Source organism: Phaethon aethereus (assembly GCF_964289735.1).
Source record: "Phaethon aethereus genome assembly, chromosome: 12".
NCBI lineage: Eukaryota > Metazoa > Chordata > Aves > Phaethontiformes > Phaethontidae > Phaethon > Phaethon aethereus.
Window position 1 is genome coordinate 3,915,393 of NC_138588.1, and position 10,088 is coordinate 3,925,480.

Sequence of the window (10,088 nt, forward strand, 5' to 3'; positions counted from 1 at the left end):
AGTTGGATGCACGGGGAGATGGGAGGTGGAGGGGTTGAGGGAAGGTTGTACTTAGTCCTGGGTCCTACGAGCATGTCATTGGCACGCAGCTTGGGGAAAGTCGCAACCTCCAAAACTCATTGGTGCCCCTCTGCAACAGGTGATGATGCTGTCCTGCACTGAAACATGGATTGTCTTCCTGGCTTTTGAACTCTTCCTCGTAAGAAATATTTTCCGGGAATCTGCCTGTCTGGGAGCTGGCTATCATCACACCAGGTACAGGAAAAGTATCACAGAATCATTAAGGTTGGAAAAGACCTTTAAGATCATCAAGTCCTATCATGCTTTCTAGTAAAAGTTTAAAAAAATACCTAACCCCCCAAAACCCCCTTTTTTCAGTAATTGAAAAGGAAGGCCGGTTTGAATTTCTAGTCTGCACATTTCCTTTACTTTCCATCTAAAGAAAGGGTATTTAGATGCAAGGGTGTCAAGCAATATGAATAAAGTATTCAGTTTAATTAGACAAGGATAAAGAGGTTTAAACAATGTCACTGAAATCTAATTCGCTGTATTAACCTCTGTCGTAAGGCAGAAGAGTGAAATCAGTAAAAGTGAAAAAGTGATGGTTAAGCTACGCTTATTTGTTACAGCCACTGCTCTTGAACAAAGTGATTTTTATGGCCATGAATCTCCGTAAGAGCAGAAGTCAAGGTCACGATAGCAATACATCATTCTGGGAGAAGAACTGTACTGTAACCTCACATCTGTGCACTGCAGGAATAAAAGGCAGCTGTGACTAGGTACTTCGAGAATAAATGCTACTTAAAAAACATGATGTATCTATGCTGCGGCATGTTCTGGTCAGACAGATGAGTCAAAGGAACTTCACTGACCATCAGCTCATCTCCTGTCTTTACAAGGGATCACACCACAGAGATCAATAGCAAGCTGTGGAGCTATATCCAGACTTCACTTACTCTCTAGAATAAAGACCTAAGTTTCTTAATAGTAGACAAATCAGGTGTTCAGGATTTCAAAGTAGATTTTTTTTTTTGTTGCAGAATAGTTGGCTTCACTAATGCTATAATATATTTGAGAGAAAAGAGACGGGAGAGGACATGGATGAGAACAGGAAACAGGGAGAGATGAGGCTTCAAAAAGTGCGCCACACATTTTCTCCTGCGTGGACAGAAGACAGCACTTAAATGCTATTTCGATTCAAGATCAGCACAGCTGTATGCTTCAACAAGAGTGTTTCTTCCAGCACCAGCTCTTAGTATGGCTCTTATGCAAAGAAAAATTTTATGGGTGAGCAATTAGAGCAACATCCAAGGCTTCTGCCTACAGGGTCACTTTTGCTTGGAGCACTTGATGTTCTCTTGACCTAGCAGACAGGCTGGTGGGGTGAACAAAAACAAAAACTCAAGCCCAAACATCCAAAATCAAAGTCCATACATTTTTAATGTTCTTCTCTGGGCAACCAAGTGGCATTGCTTCTCCATTACTTTACAAACAAGAGGAGGTTTGGTTTTATAATGTCTTGTAAGAATCAAACAGCCTCAGTAAAGAACCAGTGGGTCTATACCATGCAAATGTTCAATGAAGAGCATGGCATAAGACATGACAGCAACAAAAACAATGTGGGGAGTGGGAGACAAGATTCCTTAAGTCTCATTTTAAAGAGGAAATCTGAATAGTAATCGTTTACTACTCCCATGATTATACAAGAAAGCGGTATCATCAGAAAGATGAAAGCCTTTACACAGATACGGCAACATTCATGACTTCCCAGCTGAAATCAGAAAGACTCAACCTGGAAAGAAAAGCTTCAGCTCCTCTGCGGTAGGGTAATTAAACACAGAAGTGGCTGAACAGTAAAGGCTTTTGATTTGCCGTCATATAGACCTTAAAGGTCAAACTTCTTTCCTGAAGATAAACTTTCATCCAGTTATCGGGATAGATTATTTGGCTCAAGTAGATGGAAATCTGAGTTTTCCTTCTGGTCTCCCACAAGCCATTGAAGAAAGGGGACCTGTCCACACAGAGCTCAGCATTCCCATACTACTTTTGGTTGTCCATTAAGAGTCAAGGTCATGCCACCTCTGGAGCCTGAGAGCAGCGTTCCTGTCTGTACAACAGCTCTGCCCACAGCAGAACGGCCTGGGGAGGTTAAGCATGGCACTTTTGCTAGAGGAAATAGCTACTCCTACTTGCTGGTGAGGTATGTTTTTCTGACTCCGAGCCACGGGCAAAGAGTCTTTGTAGTGCAAAGTACAAAGTATTACACAGTCCAGATGTAGTTCATAACAATGACAACCAAATTCTCACTGGAGGGATACAGTTTTGCATGGCATAATTCATGACAAGTGAAAACTATGCAAGCCAAGAGAAAGATATAATCAAATTATTTCTGGTTTCTCACGACTGAGAGAGGGAAATTTAAAAGCAAACAATGCCGTGTTGCTCAATATGGAATGCTGCAATATAAAGAAGTGAAAATTAAAGCACTGCAAAAAACATGTCAATTTTCAATAGATATGGCACTAACATATATTAATATTTTTGACAAGCCAAGAATGTCAAATTTCTAAGCACAATATGAATCACATTAGAATTAAGAACAGCTGAGTCTGCACAACAGATTATATGAGTATTTATGAAGCACAGGAAATACTCAGAGCCAGCAAGTTCAGCTGTATATATGAATATAACTAATAACTGTTATACTACATGTATCTGATAAAAAGCCACTTTATTGACAATATAACTACAAATTAACAAAGTACTAGATAAGACATTGAACATCTGGGCAAAATGTAGGAGCCATTAAGAATACCCTTTAAAAGAAGGGGTCTGCCCTCATCAAAAGCTGCTCTCTTACCAAGACAGAAGGAAGGCCAACTAATTGCGAAAGCAATTCAAGTTCAGCAAAGTTTTTCTTTGCTCAGAATGGTAGATTTAGAAAATTTTGCCAAAATAATCAGTGTTGTACCCAAGCTTGGGAAGAAGAAAACACAAACCACAAGACTCAATTAGCAGCAGAGGTTATCTGAAGCTATTTACCAGATAAGACTGAAATTGCCCATATCTGGATCACCTTTCAAAGAAGTCTTATTTGGAATCATTTAAAGTGTTTTCTAATATTGGTTGATAACAACTGATGAGACTCTTAAAGCAAGCCACTTCATTTAATTTACTTGGACATGAACAAATTAAAAGCAGAATTACAGGATGTAGTACTAATAATGCAGATACGTCACTGCAAGATTTTGTTGTGTCAGTTTAATCCATTAAAACAGTACCTGGTTGGGATGAGAAAAGTTTGCTAAGCCTTTTTGAGCCTTAAAACAACACAGGATAAATCAGTGATCTGGGATGAATTATTGGAACTGAAGTAAATGAAAATGCAGCATAAGTATTGAGTTTTTAACGAAGCAAGAAGACTAATATAAAATAAAAACAAAGCATATAGGAGTCCTGAGCTGTATCACAAAAACTAGCACCAAATTAGATTAGATTTAACAACAGATCAATAGCAAACTCAGCTATGCTGCAACAAAGGTGTGATCTTCCCCCCAGCCACCGCTCAAGGCACAGTTATCACTGCCACCTTGATTATCATCCCCAGTCTCCTCTTCCTCAACACCTTTCCTTTCCAAGCTACTTCCCCTTTGTGCTGTGAGAAAATAGTGCAGAACAGGCTGACACAGTAGGAAACTAATGCCCGAGAAAGGCAAAGGATGGAGGGGACAGCATTAAGACTGACACACTACATCCACGATATCCCAAAATTGTGGTGATGGCAATGGAAGAACAGGAGGTGTAAGCTGCCAGACATTTCAAAGTGACAACAGTAAATATATTTCAGACAACATCCTACCTCCCCTTCTCAACCCTGCTCTATACATCTTGACTAATGTTTGCTTTGTATCCGCTTTCATGGCATCCCATTTTTCTAACCACACAATATTAGGGCCACACTCCTGGATGCCAGCTCAGCTGCTTGCCCTACTTACACACCCAACCTCCACAAATAAATACATACTAATTCTTTTCATACTCAGCCTAAACATCCTTCCACACGCCTCACCCAGACTCGTTCCCTCTTTCAGATGCTTACAGAGATCACTCCATCCATTCCTTGGTGGTTCTGGGCACTGCCAAGCACTAGATGTGGGGCTGGCAAATCCCACCATTCAATCCAGCTCCTAAGGCAGTCTCCTTCAGAGCGAGGAAGGTCCCATTCCCTGCCCTCCTCAGTGACCTGGCGTGGAGGACAGGTTGTGAAAAGGAAGAGAAGGTCAGCACTGATATAAAAATCTAGAGCTGGAAGCAGGTGGGTGCCCGAAAATACAAACACCACCAGAGCTGAAGGTAAGGTGCTCAGGGAACCAGGAGAGGTCTGAATTACTTTTTTCCAGGCAGGTTACACATAAGTAGGGACAACCAGGGACAACGGCCCTTTGTTCACACATGCAAAAGAAATAAGTGTGAGCTCCATTCAGCTTTGAATGACTTTTCAGGGTCAACCTCGGAGGTTGTGTAACAGTTTTGTCACGCTCTCTGTCTGTGGCACAATTTTACAACCCTGTAATCACAGCACTAAGAGGTGGGAACGCTAGTGCAAATCCCCAGCCTTAATTGCTTTGCCTGGTTCAGAGTGGGAACATTAATTCAAGGCTTCCACTCATCAGGAGGGTGCCTGAACCATCAGAACACACGGTGATTTTTTTTCTGGCTCAGGAATCATTAAATAGCTCACACGAAGTAGAAAGGGAACAGACTCAAATACTCATGGAGATTATTTTATATTAAGGACATTCAAACTTCTGAGCCCAACAACCCACATACCAAACATTTTTGCAAGATCAAAAGCCACATTTTCTGCTCTCCCTCACACACAATCCCACAACTCAACTTCATCCTCCTACCAAACACCCCGGTCACTTTATTTTCACACTGGCTGCTCTCTAGAAATTATTTGGTTTTGCTTCCTAACAGCCATATTAAAATCCCTTATGAGACGAGCAATATCCAGATAGCTGGGGGACAGATCTCAAGCTGAGCTGCTTGACACAGGCATGGCTTGGAAATCACATTCCAATAACCCACGTCCTGCAGCTGGGCACTCTGAAGTTTAAAATCAAGCACTGGACGAAGCCGAATCTAAATTTCTGTTATCTCATGCAAATGCTATAGTCAGCTAGTAACACATGAGAACCTAAAAATCACACAGAATTGGCTTGTAGCTGAACAGGACAGACATGTAACTCTTCCCAGCCTCTTCAGGCTTAGACATATCAGTGACAAGGGCAGCTCTAACTGTTTCAGCCAACATGATGCTACTCAAATTCACAACTTGGTATTTTAAACACGATGTGAACACAGACTGCTGGCTGCAAGCAAGCATGCACTCAAAGAACAGAAGAACCTGCTGTTACACTGACGTATATAAAATTTAATCTGTAACGGCTTTAAAATTAAGCCTTTAAAATAAAATGAGTTTACATTTCATTGCAGATCTACTTTAATTCTAGAGAATAAGCAAATATGTTACGTTTCTCAAGATACAAAATAGACAATCAAACTGAAATGTCTCTCCCCAACTCAAGACTACATATCAAAGCATTTAAGCAACTCAATCAAAACAAGCCATATTTTTGAGGCGCGGGGGAGGAGTGAGTCTATTAGTTCCTCAGAAATTTGGCCCCAACTACAGAATCTCTCTTAGGGCTCCTTCACAAAGAGTTTTGTAAATATTTTCCAAAAATATTCTCCTCATTAAACCATAAAGCAAGGAGCAGGACTGCAAGCTGGCCATCCAAATCAATTATTTGCTCCTTCACACTAGATTAAATGTTGAGTAACGACCACTTTCAGTGGAGTTACAATGGTCTAAGTCAGAAACAAGGAGAGAATTTAGTATAATACTTCCATTAACTCTTAGTCACTTGTGACAGGAGGCAATCTTCTGATATATTTGGACAGGACGACGACTGCAAATAAACCCTACATTTGCAAGTCAGAACAGAAGAGTTATGGCCAATTTTGCGGTCTTTAACAAAGAATAGATGCTCTTTGCTGTACATCAGTTGTTTACAGGCTTAAATTTTCTCTTAAAAGCATTTCTCTTGTATAAGCTACTGCCTAGGTTTATACTAGCTTGCTTGTCATTCACCTTTCCCAGACCTTTTAGGAATATTTCATGGATGCTGAGGGATCTGCAAAACACTGCAACAGAACAAGTTAAAGTCTGGGAAATACTCTCTGTAGCATCCATTGCTCTCAAACACGCTTGCTGTTAAAGACTACGCAAACCCCATTATACAAAGAAACCTGGCAAATGTCCCTGCTCATGGCAGGGGGCTTGGACTAGACGATCTTTAAAGGTCCCTTCCAACCCAAACTATTCTATGATTCTATGCTTTCAAGCTTAGAGAAGTCATAGAAATGCTTTCAGACCCTTTACAAGTACCCTCTGTAGATGTGTCAAACATCCTTCTTGCAAACAAGAAGACAAGCCTTAACAACATTCAAAACTTACCTGGGACCTCACAAACTGCAGTCAGCAGCGCTAGGGATCCCAGATGTGGAGGAAACAGCTGGAGTTCTGATTTCTTCACTAGACAGCTGGAGATTTCCCAATAAAAGTCAATGCAGCTTTCGATCCCAACTTTTTGCCGTTCCAGCTGCACGTTGTGGACCCCTGGGGAATGTACTGGCTGAGGAGTTCCTGGTAGCATGGATTCATAAAGCAATGTATGTATCTGGATTGTTTCTTATTGTCGTGGGATTAAATCACATGTTGAGCTTTACTTTGGCTAATACCGTAAGTCAAGAAGTAGAATCGTACAGAAGAGATTCAGTATGCCAGTGACAGAGGAAAAGAACAAACTTTGGCCTTTCAATACTATTCCAGCTTCAAAGAGCAGTACAAAACCTTTGAGGTGGTGATAGCCCCAACCAAAGCAGAGGGAAGAGACTACAGCAAAGAGAATTTAAATGCTTCAGTCAAGGCTGTCTGGGGAAAGACATGGCAGAGCCTGTTCTTTGCTCATTTTTATCAGCTCCATTACGTTTGCTTTAAAAGGTACAAGAGTTTTGTTACACATTATGGTAAAAAAAGTGTTTTGCCATATAAAATAAGTACGCTTCCTTATTGCACGCTTATACCAATATATGGAAAGATTATATATTCTAAACATGTTATTTGTCAACAGCTTGTAAATCAGGGTTTTTTTGTACTAACATTAGTCATTACTTGTTTTAAACTTAACAAGTGAACATTCAAACAGGAAATAGGATACATAAACAGGAACAAAGTCTTTAACACAGAATTCAGTGAAAACACCAAAGTCTTGCCAGTCTGTTAGTAACCCTCATCAACAGTTCTAGACACAATCTTGGTTGTACAGTGTACATACTCCCAGTGATGTTTGTATAGTTTGCTACTCAGCACAGGAAAACATTCCCCACCCCCCCACCCCCCCCTTTAGCAGTAATGTCTTTAAATTTAGTCTCCTTCCTCTCCAGATTTTTAGGGTCCAAAACCTGACTACAACTTTTGGTTGTACGTTACCCTCATGACCGAAACCAATTGCTTCCAGTTCCACACAGTTTGTGTGCCAGGTGTATTCATACACATCCCCCTTATTCAGCTTTTATTAGTAGTAAATGGACACCAAACAGATTCAACTGCAAAACATGATCTCCATTTGGTCCATTTTTGTATCTTAGTCAGTCAATGAACTTGAGGAAGAAAGGTGAACCTTTCAGAAAACCCTGAAGTGGCTACACTGGAATCCGTGCAGGAAAAACCCAACTACTCATAGCTAAAGACCAGTTTGCTCCCCCTTCTAAAGTCCAGCTCTAGGGCGAGTTTTATGCTCATACTTACTGGTAAAAATCACATTACAATTCATGAGATATTTGAACTCCTATTTGCGGGAGCAAATTTGAGTACCAAATGCATTACCAGAATCATGTGCACCACAGAAGGAAAAAGAAGCAGGAGAGAAAGACAAACAATGAGAGAAAAATGTGTAAAGTGGTATTATGTTATTAAAACATTACATTAGAAATAAACAGATCATAAACAAAAAAAAGTTTAAACCAGGTTTAACTTCTTTCTTTTTTTTAAATTCGAATTGACCCAAAGCAAAACCTTACATTGCAAAGGAAAAACAAAATACATTATGATATTAGTAACACAGCGTTGCATGGGAGCTAGACCTGTGGGCAAGTTGCTCTTGTCACAATGTCACTGGGGGCTCTTGGCAGATTTAACTGAGAAAATTAGGATCCAATTTTTTCCATCTAGCCCATGTCCACCCTGGTAAACATGCTATATATTCGCTTTTGCCTCTGGGTATTTATCCGATGAGTTTGTCCAGATGTGTTCTCCTACGATTGCCAACTAGAGCCAGAAAACAGAATTTTCCACTCTATCCCAAGGAAGCCAGAGTTATTCCAAGCATGAATGATAACGAATTTAGAAAAAAACAAAACAAAACACAACAAGAAGAAAACAACAAAAACCCAAACTCAAAACAAACAAAAAAACCACTCAAAAGCTTTTCAAACTAATAAGTATTGTCTATAATGTAAATAGTTTAGAAATATGGTAATTAAATAATCTAAAAAACACTCTTACTCTGCTGTACATTTATAAACATAAATATTTACAAAAACTTTCTGTTTTGTTTTAAAGGATGAGGTTTGCAGTTTGTTAATGATCAGAGTCTTTTATCATATTGATTCTTTGGTGTATTTGCCAATTTCTTAAGGTTTAATAAAAGTGTTCAACTGTGAATTTTAAGGTAATGGAACTAGGCTACGTAACAAGTCTGCATTATACACTTCTCCTTCCACATTTTAGTCCAAATGAAAAACAAAGTTCAGTTTGTTCTTCAAAGTATTTGTGCACAGTATTTAAAATAATAATAAAAAAGACCAGATTGCCCATTACTGAAATTTGGGTAGGATGAACAATGCAAAAATCATACTTCACCCGCACTCCAGCACATATATAGCTTAAGACAGTGAACGGGACTATCGGGAGGTTCAGACACACACGTGCTGCGCTGCTTTGCAGAATCAAGGTCCGAGAAGTCAGCTACAAGACATGGCTTAGCATTGCAAGAAAGGGCGGAGGCTTCCTCCACCTTGGGGAGGAGAGAGAACAGGGTGAAAATTAATTTAGAAGAAAGGCTTTTTACTGGCCTGAAATGTATGTGTGTTCCCTTTAGATGTCAGTTACTTAAAAGAAATAACCAAAAAACAAACCTCAAACAATAAATAATGGAATTACACATTTCTTCATTAAATAGCATTCTTGTTACCAACAAAGTCTTCCATAATTTTCTTCAGTCACAGCAACAGACAGAACAAATAACTTGCCTTAATATAGATTGCAACTAAAATATACTCTAGATTACCTTAGAAAATATTACCGTAAAAATTCAGTGGGAAAGGACACTGGTTTAGGCCAACTTACAAAGGTAGTGAACAATACTAAATACTTTTTTTAAAAAAAGCAATTTTAAGTTCTGATCTCATGACACAAAACTGAAGATTCATGCTTAAAACCTGCCAGTCAATTCTTAACATCTGTCCTGAGTACTGGAGAGCTTAGAGACCGTAACGCCTGATCTTTCTTGCTTCAATAGGAGCCGACAGACACCATCACGCTCACGCACTCACACGCGCACCCACCCATGCTCTCAGGTTGTCCTTGCTACAACGCCACCACCGTTACATACAACCTGGAGGAAGCACTATAAAGCTCTACTGCCTAGAGGTGACCACCGCACGCACTGCGTGGTGTTAAGGTTGGACACGCTTGCTCATGCTGCTGAGACATGAACTTTTGGTCACTGCTCAAGGAGGCTGGACTTGAACCGACACAAGTTGGAGATAAAAAGGTTCAACATCCCATTACCAATCCTTTGAGCCATGAATCTCCAAAATCACTTATTGTTTGGAAACCTGATGCAATGCCAGGCACAATAGGGAGAGATAATCCTCCTTGCTTGCCATAGTTCCGGTGCATCCATTAGCAGTGATAAGGTTTGTGCTCAAGGAATAAGGTTTGCGCTCAAGGAACTGCA